Raw genomic sequence first — 13,279 nt, 5'->3', positions numbered from 1 at the left:
AGAAAAGGGGCATGCAGGGCATGGCGGCCTTTTGCGGCGCTTGGCTGACCCCTAGTTTGCATTAAACACCTCCACCCTCCGTCGGTGTGGGGCTCATGTTGGCTATGCCCCAGCCCCTGAAGCATTCAAGCTGATTTCTTGCTGCAGCTGGGCACTGTAACAGCTCCAGAGCTGCTCTGTAAGGCAAGTAAAAGGGTGTGGGCCCTGCAGCACTACCTGTAGTTTGCATTGTGCGTTGGAAGGCACAAAGTAAGCAGACAGGAGAAGTCTGGAGAGTGCACAAGGGCATAGAAGGCAGCGGCTCAAGAAAAGAGAAGTGGAAACAGACAGCAAACTAGGCTGGAGAGAGACCTGAGACAAAGAGATCTGAATTATACGAGAGCCGACCAGGGGAAACACAAATTATGCAGTCAAGTTTCCCACAGGAGTATATAGGATACGACCCAGTGGTACCTGACGACATAGATACTAACAGCTATTTAATAACATTACGCTAGAAAGTGATTATTAGCAACATATATATCTATATAAACAACCCCGCCAGGGTTGTGCCTTCAAAAATAATCACACACGGACACGCTTTTTAAACCTTTTTTTCACATCTCTTTATTCTTCTTATGCACATGTATGTTAGTTCTGTGATTTTAACCTTTATGTTTCACTGCAGTTTGGGATAATAATATTAATATTTATCCAATTTTAATACATACTTAATAAAGGTTATATTTTATGATTCATTCATTCTGTCCAGTGCGTCAACAGTGCAGATTTCTTCTTGTTTTTTCTCCCAAATTCTATAACAATGACAGTAAATGTTGTTTCTTTTCAAACAGAACTTTCTTGACCATGCTTCTTGCTTGAAAGATCTGGGAGCACATGGAAAACAGTACAAACCATGCAGTATCACAAGAGCCTTTATTTGATATTTCATGAAGATAGAGCAGAATTGAGGACACGTCAACTATTTCTGCCGAAGGTGGTTCATCTTTCCACATGGTGCCTTTGGCCACTGACACCTTCGTTGAGTCAAAGTCTCTGGCTGTGGTCAGAACTTTGAAAATTTATGTCACCAGAACGGTTCAGATTAGGAAAACAGAGGCTCTGTTTGTCCTGTATGCTCCCAACAGGATTGGGTGTCCTGCTTCCATGTAGACAATTATGCGCTGGATCTGTGGTAAGATTCAGCATGCTCATTCCACGGCAGGATTGCCGTTACTGAATTAGGTGAAGACCCATTCTACTAGAAAGGTGGGTTCATCCTGGGCAGCTGGTCGGGGAGTCTCGGCATTGCAACTTTGCCGAGCAGCTATTTAGTAAACACTTTTGCTAAGTTTTACAAGTTTTAGAGTAAAGGAGATTCAACTGAGGCAGCACAAGGGAACTCTCATCTGGGGACAACAACTGCAGTGAGAACACATATTTTCAGATGAACATGGGAGGGCAGAAGGCTGCCTAATACTGAAGCACCCCCAAACAACAAACCAAATGCAACAACTAGTACAAGCATTCCTGGGGGAAGGTCTGCAGAAGACGGATATGCATATAGTGATGTCATCCAAGCAGTGGGCCAAAGTTGGCTGGAACCCTCATCTGCATATGAAAAGAGAAAAGGGGTATGCAGGGCATGGCGGCCTTTTGCGGCGCTTGGATGACCCTTAGTTCGCATTAAACACCCCCACCCTCCTTCGGTGTGGGGCTCATGTTGGCCATGCCCCAGCCCCTGAAGCATTCAAGCTGATTTCTTGCAGCAGCTTGGCACTGTAACAGCTCCAGAGCTGCTCTGTAAGGCAAGTAAAAGGGTGTGGGCCCTGCAGCACTACCTGTAGTTTGCATTGTGCATTGGAAGGCACAAAGTAAGCAGACAGGAGGAGAAGTCAGGATAGTCCACAAGGGTATAGAAGGGAGGGGCTCAAGAAAAAAGAAGTGGAAACAGACAGCAAACTAGGCTGGAGAGAGACCTGAGACAAAGAGATCTGAATTATATGAGAGCCGACCAGGGGAAACATAAATTATGCAGTCAAGTTTCCCACATTTGGGGAAATCGCAGGGGCAGCACACCCAGGTGAGATACTATAATCAGGAAGGTGCTTCTCCCAGGGCAAGGCTCACCCATTGCACACTGGGTGTGCTGCTCCTACGATTTCCCCAAATGTGGGACACTTGACTGCATAATTTGTGTTTCCTCTGGTCGGCTCTCGTATAATTCAGATCTCTTTGTCTCAGGTCTCTCTCCAGCCTAGTTTGCTCTCTGTTTCCACTTCTTTTTTCTTGAGCCCCTCCCTTCTATACCCTTGTGCACTATCCTGACTTCTCCTCCCGTCTGCTTACTTTGTGCCTTCCAATGCACAATGCAAACTACAGGTAGTGCTGCAGGGCCCACACCCTTTTACTTGCCTTACAGAGCAGCTCTGGAGCTGTTACAGTGCCCAGCTGCTGCAAGAAATCAGCTTGAATGCTTCATGGGATGGGGCATGGCCAACATGAGCCCCACACCAAAGGAGGGTGGGGGTGTTTAATGCGATCTAGGGGTCATCCAAGCACCGCAAAAGGCCGCCATGCCCTGCACGCCCCTTTTCTCTTTTCATATGCAGATGAGGGTTGAAGCCAACTTTGACCCACTGCTTGGATAACATCACCATATGCAAATCCATCTGCTGCAGGCCTTCCCCCAGGAATGCTTGCACTAGTTGTTGCATTTGGTTTGTTGTTTGGGGGTGCTTCAGTATTAGGCAGCCTTCTGCCCTCCCATGTTCATCTGAAAATATGTGTTCTCCCTGCAGTTGTTGTCCCCATATGAGAGTTCCCTTGTGCTGCCTCAGTTGAATCTCCTTTACTTGACAGAGATGTGCCTGAGCAGCGGCCCTCCCCAGCCCTATCCCAAATCATACTTATTTTGCATAGGAGACACCATGGTCATGAAAATTGTTCACCCAGGGTGAGGTTCATTCATTGCATTCTGGGTATGCTGACCCCTGTGATTTACCCAAATGTGCGAAACTCGCCTGCATTATTTGTGGTAGTTGGGGACTGTGTTTGTGTTTTCCGCTGGTCAGCTCTGGTAAAAGTCAGATTTCTTTGTCTCAGATCTTCCTCTAGCCTTGTTCTTCTTTCGAGAGTTCCATTGTGCTGCCTCAGTTGGATCTCCTTCACTTGACAGGGGGGTGCCCGAGCAGCGACCCTCCCCAGCTCTAGCCCAACTCCTACTTACCTGCCAGGTGAGATACTATGATCTTGAAGGTGCTTCTCCCAGGGCAAGGCTCAACCATTGCACTCTGGGTGTGCTGCCCCTGCGATTTCCCCAAATATGGGAAACTTGACTGCATAATTTGTGTTTCCCCTGGTCGGCTCTCGTATAATTCAGATCTCTTTGTCTCAGGTCTCTCTCCAGCCTAGTTTGCTGTCTGTTTCCACTTCTCTTTTCTTGAGCCGCTCCCTTCTATGCCCTTGCGCACTATCCTGACTTCTCCCGTCTGCTTACTTTGTGCCTTCCAACGCACAATGCGAACTACAGGTAGTGCTGCAGGGCCCACACCCTTTTATTTGCCTTACAGAGCAGCTCTGGAGCTGTTACAGTGCCCAGCTGCTGCAAGAAATCAGCTTGAATGCTTCAGGGGCTGGGGCATAGCCAACATGAGCCCCACACCGAAGGAGGGTGGAGGTGTTTAATGCGAACTAGGGGTCATCCAAGCGCCGCAAAAGGCTGCCATGCCCTGCATAACCCTTTTCTCTTTTCATATGCAGATGAGGGTTCCAGCCAACTTTGGCCCACTGCTTGGATGACATCACCGTATGCAAATTCGTCTCCTGCAGACCTTCCCCCAGGAATGCTTGTACTAGTTATTGCATATGGTTTGATATTTGATGGTGCTTCAGTATTAGGCAGCCTTCCGCCCTCCCATGTTCATCTGAAAAAATGTGGTCTCCCTGCAGTTGTTGTCCCCAGACGAGAGTTCCCTTGTGCTTCCTCAGTTGAATCTCCTTAACTTGACGGGGGAGGGGCTTGCCCGAGCAGCCACCCTCCCCAGCCCTATCCCAACTCATACTTATTTTGCATATGAGATCTCTATATCATGAAGATTGTTATCACAGGGTGAAGTTCATCCATTATATTTTAAAATAGGAAGGTTCAAATTACATATTTGAATTGCATCTATGTGCTGGATTCAAATGTCCCCCCCCCTTCCTTTCTCAATTGTGCCCGTCAGCAGCTATTCTAAGGTTGCTGCCAATGGGTGTGACACATTAATTTCTTCTGTGGGGTACACTGGACTCCACAAGGATTCACATTGGGGTGTAGAGTAGGATCTTGATCTGAGGCACCAACCGGCTCAAAGCTTTTGACTGTTCCCAAGATGCTCAGCGCATTCTCCTCTATAACCCCGCTTCCATGAACAGGGAGCTCAGTTTGTAGTTGGTGCCTTCAGTAGCAGGCCACTTAACAGGGGCCTGCCTCAGGCAGCCTATTCTTAGCTATTAATTTTGACAAGAAAATAAGAACTTTTTTTATGAGAATCTACAAGGGCTGCAGCAGGCTAGGTCTAATAGACATCTTTACTGCAGCTTCATCACTCCCAGCGGCGCTGTATACTCCCGTGCCCTGGTTGCTGGGTCACTGCAGCGGAGGCTCCGGTTTCTTCCTAAGGTCAGTCACACACGCACCGCCCTTCCGGATCACGAGGCCGCTGATGAAGGGGAGCGTGGCCGTAGGGGGTGGACCGTGTGCGCACTGGCGTGGACACTGATTACTGGGCAGCCGCTCCACGAGCCACCAGGTACAGTTAAGGAGCACAGGTCTGGGGTTTTTTCTCCCATATTAAACCAATTTTGTACTGCCCGCAGCGCATTGTGATAGGTAATAGGGCCTGATTCAGGTTGGATTGCAATCACAGTAAGCGATCCAACTGCAAAAATTGCTAAGAGCATACGCATGTGCCTGCATTTTCTGCGGCACCCCGCAGAGAATGCGATCGCCTCTGCCTGTCAATCGGGGCAGGGGGGGAGAGGGGGGTCAGCAACACTCCATTTCCAAGTCAGGGATGGAGCGGTGCGGGGGCAAGGCTTCAAAATGGGGTCTGCAACGGAGTAGACACAGGGGGCGTGGTCACAGCGGCTGTATGACATCACATTCAGCCGCTGTGATCACAAAAATGGTGGCGGCTTCCTGCGCGCACATACAGTCTGCACCAGCAGGAGGCTACACCATTTTTTATGATCACGCTGAACTGCAGTGCGACTGCAATTACAGATTGGTCAAGAAGGGAGGCGTCATGCTGGGTGGCCATGTCCTGTCACTGTGCAGGAGCCAGCACCGCTCACACACTAGTCCCCGGGTGCAGCCCCCAACCCCCGGGACACCCGGAGCAACAAAATGTAGATTCAGGCCACCAGGCCACGCCCCTACCTATGAAACCATGCCTCCTTTTTACCATTGCGCTGCTTATCTGCGCGCACTGCATTACAATCTCCTTCGCCACCTCTCTGGGTGTCACCAGTGATAGTGACACCTCTGCCATGCTTGTAGCAGCTGGTCCTAAGATCTACGCCTCAAGCCCTGAGTGTTTGCCCTTGTGACTTGTTGATCATCATAGCGAAGCAGATGCTTACAGAAAACTGCAGGGGCTTAGATTGAAAATAAAAAAATATATGGGTATAAGGTAGAGAGGAGCGGGTTCGGTTCTCCGAGAACCGAATTCCCCACGAACTCCACGTGGTTTACACTGGTCCGAGGCAGGCTCGGTTGTTCCCGCCTGACTCGGAAAACCTGAACAAGGGAAAATGTCATCATCCCGCTGTCGAATTCTCGCGAGATTCGGATTTCATATAAAGAGCTGCGCGTTGCCGCCATTTTTACTCGTGCATTGAAGAGGGAGCGGAGAGGACGTGGCTATGTTCTCTCAGTGGAAATCTCAATATCAGTGCTCAGTATCAGTGGTTACTTATTGCTGCTCAGTAATACTAGTAGTGTGTCTCTCCTGCTCAGTGTCAGTTCTCAGTAGTATCCTCATCAGTGCTCAGTATCACTGCTCATTGTCTTGTGCTGCATTGTGGTGCTCAGCATACTACAGTACATTACTAATAGTCCAGTGCTGCATCTTGCTGCTCAGTGTCAGTTCTAGTATCCTCATCAGTGCTCACTATCACTGCTCATTACATTGTGGTGTTCTGTATACTACAGTAACATAGTAATATAGTAACATATAGTAATATAGTTTTTGAGGTTGAAAAGAGGCAAATTGCCCATCGTGTTCAACCTGTTTTAAGTTGTGATGATTCTACATACTTGCTGAATAATGTTTTATGACTAGTTAACTACTACAACTCATGTTACCCCCGGATTAACCATGTTGATATTTTAAGTATTATAACCTTGGATAGCTTTTTCATTCAGAAATGTATCCATTCCTTTTTTAAATCCAATTACAGAGTCCGCCATTACCACCTTCCCTGGCAGGGAATTCCACATCCTGATTGCCCTAACAGTGAAGATCATAGTATCTCACCTGGCAGGTAAGTAGGAGTTGGGCTAGAGCTGTGGAGGATTGCTGCTTGGGCACCCCCTGTCAAGTGAAGGAGATCCAACTGAGGCAGCACAAGGGAACTCTCGAAAGAAGAACAAGGCTAGAGGAAGATCTGAGACAAAGAAATCTGACTTTTACCAGAGCTGACCAGAGGAAAGCACAAACACAGTCCCCCACTACCACAAATAATGCAGTCGAGTTTCCCACATTTGGGGAAATCACAGGGGTCAGCATACCCAGAATGCAATGAATGAACCTCACCCTGGGAGAACAATCTTCATGACCAAGGTATCTCCTATGCAAAATAAGTATGATTTGGGATAGGGCTGGGGAGGGCCGCTGCTCAGGCACATCTCTGTCAAGTAAAGGAGATTCAACTGAGGCAGCACAAGGGAACTCTCATCTGGGGACAACAACTGCAGGGAGAACACATATTTTCAGATGAACATGGGAGGGCAGAAGGCTGCCTAAAACTGAAGCACCCCCAAACAACGAACCAAATGCAACTACTAGTGCAAGCATTCCTGGGGGAAGGCCTGCAGCAGATGGATTTGCATATGGTGATGTCATCCAAGCAGTGGGTCAAAGTTGGCTTCAACCCTCGTCTGCATATGAAAAGAAAAAAGGGGTGTGCAGGGCATGGCGGCCTTTTGCGGCGCTTGGATGACCCCTAGTTCGCATTAAACACCTCCACCCTCCTTCGGTGTGGGGCTCATGTTGGCTATGCCCCAGCCCCTGAAGCATTCAAGCTGATTTCTTGCAGCAGCTGGGCACTGTAACAGCTCCAGAGCTGCTCTGTAAAGCAAGTAAAAGGGTGTGGGCCCTGCAGCACTACCTGTAGTTTGCATTGTGCGTTGGAAGGCACAAAGTAAGCAGATGGGAGAAGTCAGGATAGTGCACAAGGGTATAGAAGGGAGGGGCTCAAGAAAAAAGAAGTGGAAACAGACAGCAAACTAGGCTGGAGAGAGACCTGAGACAAAGAGATCTGAATTATATGAGAGCCGACCAGGGGAAACACAAATTATGCAGTCAAGTTTCCCACATTTGGGGAAATCGCAGGGGCAGCACAGCCAGAGTGCAATGGGTGAGCCTTGCCCTGGGAGAAGCATCTTCATGATCATAGTATCTCACCTGGCAGGTAAGTAGGAGTTGGGCTAGAGCTGGCGAGGGTCGCTGCTCGGGCACCCCCCTGTCAAGTGAAGGAGATCCAACTGAGGCAGCAAAAGGGAACTCTCGAAAGAAGAACAAGGCTAGAGGAAGATCTGAGACAAAGAAATCTGACTTTTACCAGAGCTGACCAGAGGAAAGCACAAACACAGTCCCCCACTACCACAAATAATGCAGTTGAGTTTCCCACATTTGGGGAAATCACAGGGGTCAGCATACCCAGAATGCAATGAATGAACCTAACCCTGGGAGAACAATCTTCATGACCATGGTATCTCCTATGCAAAATAAGTATGATTTGGGATAGGGCTGGGGAGGGCCGCTGCTCAGGCACATCTCTGTCAAGTAAAGGAGATTCAACTGAGGCAGCACAAGGGAACTCTCATCTGGGGACAACAACTGCAGGGAGAACACATATTTTCAGATGAACATGGGAGGGCAGAAGGCTGCCTAATACTGAAGCACCCCCAAACAACAAACCAAATGCAACAACTAGTGCAAGCATTCCTGGGGGAAGGCCTGCAGCAGATGGATTTGAATATGGTGATGTCATCCAAGCAGTGGGTCAAAGTTGGCTTCAACCCTCGTCTGCATATGAAAAGAATAAAGGGGTGTGCAGGGCATGGCGGCCTTTTGCGGCGCTTGGATGACCCCTAGTTCGCATTAAACACCTCCACCCTCCTTCGGTGTGGGGCTCATGTTGGCTATGCCCCAGCCCCTGAAGCATTCAAGCTGATTTCTTGCAGCAGCTGGGCACTGTAACAGCTCCAGAGCTGCTCTGTAAAGCAAGTAAAAGGGTGTGGGCCCTGCAGCACTACCTGTAGTTTGTATTGTGCGTTGGAAGGCACAAAGTAAGCAGACGGGAGAAGTCAGGATAGTGCACAAGGGTATAGAAGGGAGGGGCTCAAGAAAAAAGAAGTGGAAACAGACAGCAAACTAGGCTGGAGAGAGACCTGAGACAAAGAGATCTGAATTATATGAGAGCCGACCAGGGGAAACACAAATTATGCAGTCAAGTTTCCCACATTTGGGGAAATCGCAGGGGCAGCACACCCAGAGTGCAATGGGTGAGCCTTGCCCTGGGAGAAGCATCTTCATGATCATAGTATCTCACCTGGCAGGTAAGTAGGAGTTGGGCTAGAGCTGGGGAGGGTCGCTGCTCGGGCACCCCCCTGTCAAGTGAAGGAGATCCAACTGAGGCAGCACAAGGGAACTCTCGAAAGAAGAACAAGGCTAGAGGAAGATCTGAGACAAAGAAATCTGACTTTTACCAGAGCTGACCAGAGGAAAGCACAAACACAGTCCCCCACTACCACAAATAATGCAGTTGAGTTTCCCACATTTGGGGAAATCACAGGGGTCAGCATACCCAGAATGCAATGAATTAACCTAACCCTGGGAGAACAATCTTCATGACCATGGTATCTCCTATGCAAAATAAGTATGATTTGGGATAGGGCTAGGGAGGGCCGCTGCTCAGGCACATCTCTGTCAAGTAAAGGAGATTCAACTGAGGCAGCACAAGGGAACTCTCATCTGGGGACAACAACTGCAGGGAGAACACATATTTTCAGATGAACATGGGAGGGCAGAAGGCTGCCTAATACTGAAGCACCCCCAAACAACAAACCAAATGCAACAACTAGTGCAAGCATTCCTGGGGGAAGGCCTGCCGCAGATGGATTTGCATATGGTGATGTCATCCAAGCAGTGGGTCAAAATTGGTTCAAACACCTTTGCAAAGTTCTATAAGTTTGATACCCTGGCTGAGGAGGACCTCCTGTTTGCTCAATCGGTGCTGCAAAGTCATCCGCACTCTCCTGCCCGTTTGGGAGCTTTGGTATAATCCCCATGGTCCTTACGGAGTCCCCAGCATCCTCTAGGACGTAAGAGAAAATAAGATTTTAAACCTACCGGTAAATCTTTTTCTCGTAGTCCGTAGAGGATGCTGGGTGCCCGTCCCAAGTGCGGTCTACTTCTGCAAGACTTGTATATAGTTATTGCTTACATAAGGGTTATATGTTAGTTTTCATCGGTCTTGGACTGATGCTATGTTGTTTTCATACTGTTAACTGGGTAGTATATCACAAGTTATACGGTGTGATTGGTGTGGCTGGTATGAATCTTGACCTTGGATTAACAAAAATCCTTTCCTCGTACTGTCCGTCTCCTCTGGGCACAGTTTCTCTAACTGAGGTATGGAGGAGGGGCATAGAGGGAGGAGCCAGTGCACACCCAGATCTAAAGTCTTTCTTAAAGTGCCCATGTCTGCTGCGGAGCCCGTCTATCCCCCATGGTCCTTACGGAGTCCCCATCATCCTCTACGGACTACGAGAAAAAAAAATTACCGGTAGGTTTAAAATGTTATTTTTTTCTCTGCAACCCACTGCTAAATTGTGCTTCCTAGCTGTTTTTTATAAAATCACTTAATTAAATCTAACTCTGATTACGTCAGAGAAGGCCAGGTACCCTACACCATAAGAGGGGGTTTGAAATTTTGACTTGTCTACTTAAAGATCACCAAAATCTGATGACAAGGTCAATTACATCCCTGGGTGGGATTGAACCACCAACCTTTTGGTTAATAGCCCATGTAAGTGCAAGAAATCCTGAAGCACTCACTCATCATGGGAAAGTACCAATGTGTTTCTTACAAAAATTCTCCAGATTATTGACTTTTTAAAGTTTTTCTAGGAAACGTTCTAGATGAATGCTTATTAGCCTTTGTCAGTATTGACTTTCGCAAGGTGTCTCTGTGGCGCAATCGGTTAGCATGTTTGGCTATTAACCAAAAGGTTGGTGGTTCAATCCCACCCAGGGATGTAATTGAACTTGTAATCAGATTTTGGTGATCTTTAAGTAGACAAGTCAAAATTTCAAAAACCCCCCTTATGGTGTAGGGTACCTGGCCTTCTCTGATGTAATCAGAGTTAGATTTGATTAAGTGATTTTATAAAAAAACAGCTAGGAAGCACAATTTAGCAGTGAGTTGCAGAGAAAAAAAATTATGCTGGCAGAAAAGTCCAATTGAGTGATTAAACAGCTCTTCATTTTCTGATTTTATGTTTATGCTAACAAATTTGCTCTCTGAAAAGTGTCCACAAAGCCAAGTCTCTGATTAACACCTTTGTAGGAATGGTTTTTCACCTATTACTGAATTAAACTTGCTTCATTGGAAAGGCATCAAAGATGCATCCTCATTTCAATGTCTACTGAAATAATACAGGTTGACACCAGGAAACGTCACTGCATCCTTGCTGCTTCCTCATGGGGAAGTCTGTTTAATGTGAAAACAAGGTGATATCTAATCAGCACACAGGTAAGGAATTAAGAAAATCTTTCTTTATGGGTGAAGATGTTTCTCACAAATTGTTGTCCCAATGCATCATTGAAATTCAAGATGGAAGATGATTTTCATATATCACTTGTACATTTTGCATTGCTCTTCTGGTGACAATGTAGTTTGTTTTTGTCAATTACCATTTCAGTAATAGGGTAAAGAAAATTAAGTGGATTTTTTAAAGAAAACAATGCTGTCAATATACTATTAAAACAAATTAAAATGATAAAAGTTATTGTACTTTAAGTAAAAATAAAAGTGCCAAAATATCAATCCCAGTTTTTGATTACTTTAATTATAAAAAAAAAAATGCACATAGCAGAGGATAGTTTCGATCAATCGACCTCTGGGTTATGGGCCCAGCATGCTTCCATTGCACTACTCTGCTGCTCATGGAAGTGTCAGAGATCCTGAAGACTAAATTGATTAAAGGCCTTAAAGTACTGGACTATAAGGAAAGACTTACTAGGCTGAATATTTATACACTAGAAAAGAGGTGCCTAAGAGGAGATATTATTAATATCTTCAAATATGTAAAGATACATAACAAAGAGTTATCAGAGGAATTATTTATTAAAAGAACACGTGGTCACTCGCTGCGACTGGAGGAAAGTTCAGAACGCAATGGAGGAAAGGTTTCTTCACTGTTAGGGCAATCAGGATGTGGAATTCCCTTCTTCCCTCCCATGTTCATCTGAAAATATGTGTTCTCCCTGCAGTTGTTGTCCCCAGATGAGAGTTCCCTTGTGCTGCCTCAGTTGAATCTCCTTTACTTGACAGAGATGTGCCTGAGCAGCGGCCCTCCCCAGCCCTATCCCAAATCATACTTATTTTGCATAGGAGATACCATGGTCATGAAGATTGTTCTCCCAGGGTGAGGTTCATTCATTGCATTCTGGGTATGCTGACCCCTGTGATTTCCCCAAATGTGGGAAACTCGCCTGCATTTTTTGTGGTAGTGGGGGACTGTGTTTGTGTTTTCCTCTGGTCAGCTCTGGTAAAAGTCAGATTTCTTTGTCTCATATATTCCTCTAGCCTTGTTCTTCTTTCGAGAGTACCCTTGTGCTGCCTCAGTTGGATCTCCTTCACTTGACAGGGGGGTGCCCGAGCAGTGACCCTCCCCAGCTCTAGCCCAACTCCTACTTACCTGCCAGGTGAGATACTATGATCATGAAGGTGCTTCTCCAAGGGCAAGGCTCACCCATTGCACTCTGGGTGTGCTGCTCCTGCGATTTCCCCAAATGTGGGAAACTTGATTGCATAATTTGTGTTTCCCCTGGTCGGCTCTCGTATAATTCAGATCTCTTTGTCTCAGGCCTCTCTCCAGCCTAGTTTGCTGTCTGTTTCCACTTCTCTTTTCTGGAGCCACTGCCTTCTATGCCCTTGCGCACTATCCTGACTTCTCCCGTCTGCTTACTTTGTGCCTTCCAACACACAATGCGAACTACAGGTAGTGCTGCAGGGCCCACACCCTTTTAGTTGCCTTACAGAGCAGCTCTGGAGCTGTTACAGTGCCCAGCTGCTGCAAGAAATCAGCTTGAATGCTTCAGGGGCTGGGGCATAGCCAACATGAGCCCCACACCAAAGGAGGGTGGGGGTGTTTAATGCGAACTAGGGGTCATCCAAGCACCGCAAAAGGCCGCCATGCCCTGCATGCCCCTTTTCTATTTTCATATGCAAATGAGGGTTCCAGCCAACTTTGGCCCACTGCTTGGATGACATCACCGTATGCAAATCCGTCTGCTGCAGACCTTCCCCCAGGAATGCTTGTACTAGTTGTTGCATATGGTTTGATATTTGATGGTGCTTCAGTATTAGGCAGCCTTCCGCCCTCCCATGTTCATCTGAAAAGATGTGGTCTCCCTGCAGTTGTTGTCCCCAGACGAGAGTTCCCTTGTGCTTCCTCAGTTGAATCTCCTTAACTTGACGGGGGAGGGGCCGAGCAGCCACCCTCCCCAGCCCTATCCCAACTCATACTTATTTTGCATATGAGATCTCTTGATCATGAAGATTGTTCTCACAGGGTGAAGTTCATCCATTATATTTTAAAATAGGAAGGTACAAATTACATATTTGAATTGCATCTATGTGCTGGATTCAAATGTCCCCCCCCCCCCCTTCCTTTCTCAATTGTGCCCATCAGCAGCTATTCTAAGGTTGCTGCCAATGGGTGTGACACATTAATTTCTTCTGTGGGGTACACAGGACTCCACAAGGATTCACATTGGGGTGTAGAGTAGGATCTTGATCTGAG

The 13,279-nt window shown here is 47.0% G+C and overlaps 8 non-coding genes and 2 pseudogenes across 8 annotated transcripts; 5 read left to right on the top strand and 5 right to left on the bottom strand.

The window, feature by feature from the left end:
* The first annotated feature begins 2,054 nt into the window (after positions 1-2,054).
* On the top strand, positions 2,055-2,210 carry LOC134989320 (U1 spliceosomal RNA). Its single transcript, XR_010194597.1, has one exon. It is a non-coding gene; the product is annotated as a U1 spliceosomal RNA (small nuclear RNA).
* A 674-nt stretch (positions 2,211-2,884) lies between these two features.
* On the top strand, positions 2,885-3,048 carry LOC134989285 (U1 spliceosomal RNA). The gene has a single exon (XR_010194575.1). It is a non-coding gene; the product is annotated as a U1 spliceosomal RNA (small nuclear RNA).
* Positions 3,049-3,200: 152 nt separating this feature from the next.
* On the top strand, positions 3,201-3,363 carry LOC134989315 (U1 spliceosomal RNA). Its single transcript, XR_010194594.1, has one exon. It is a non-coding gene; the product is annotated as a U1 spliceosomal RNA (small nuclear RNA).
* A 3,303-nt stretch (positions 3,364-6,666) lies between these two features.
* LOC134989344 (U1 spliceosomal RNA) lies at positions 6,667-6,830 on the bottom strand. Its single transcript, XR_010194619.1, has one exon. It is a non-coding gene; the product is annotated as a U1 spliceosomal RNA (small nuclear RNA).
* A 692-nt stretch (positions 6,831-7,522) lies between these two features.
* LOC134989310 (U1 spliceosomal RNA) lies at positions 7,523-7,664 on the bottom strand (annotated as a pseudogene).
* Positions 7,665-7,816: 152 nt separating this feature from the next.
* Positions 7,817-7,980, bottom strand: LOC134989335 (U1 spliceosomal RNA). Its single transcript, XR_010194611.1, has one exon. It is a non-coding gene; the product is annotated as a U1 spliceosomal RNA (small nuclear RNA).
* Positions 7,981-8,672: 692 nt separating this feature from the next.
* LOC134989292 (U1 spliceosomal RNA) lies at positions 8,673-8,814 on the bottom strand (annotated as a pseudogene).
* A 152-nt stretch (positions 8,815-8,966) lies between these two features.
* Positions 8,967-9,130, bottom strand: LOC134989336 (U1 spliceosomal RNA). Its single transcript, XR_010194612.1, has one exon. It is a non-coding gene; the product is annotated as a U1 spliceosomal RNA (small nuclear RNA).
* A 2,718-nt stretch (positions 9,131-11,848) lies between these two features.
* On the top strand, positions 11,849-12,012 carry LOC134989362 (U1 spliceosomal RNA). The gene has a single exon (XR_010194636.1). It is a non-coding gene; the product is annotated as a U1 spliceosomal RNA (small nuclear RNA).
* Positions 12,013-12,164: 152 nt separating this feature from the next.
* Positions 12,165-12,327, top strand: LOC134989311 (U1 spliceosomal RNA). The gene has a single exon (XR_010194590.1). It is a non-coding gene; the product is annotated as a U1 spliceosomal RNA (small nuclear RNA).
* Positions 12,328-13,279: the final 952 nt, after the last annotated feature.

This window comes from Pseudophryne corroboree, unplaced genomic scaffold (genome assembly GCF_028390025.1).
Source record: "Pseudophryne corroboree isolate aPseCor3 unplaced genomic scaffold, aPseCor3.hap2 scaffold_1106, whole genome shotgun sequence".
NCBI lineage: Eukaryota > Metazoa > Chordata > Amphibia > Anura > Myobatrachidae > Pseudophryne > Pseudophryne corroboree.
This window is presented reverse-complemented; position numbering and strand designations above follow the sequence as displayed.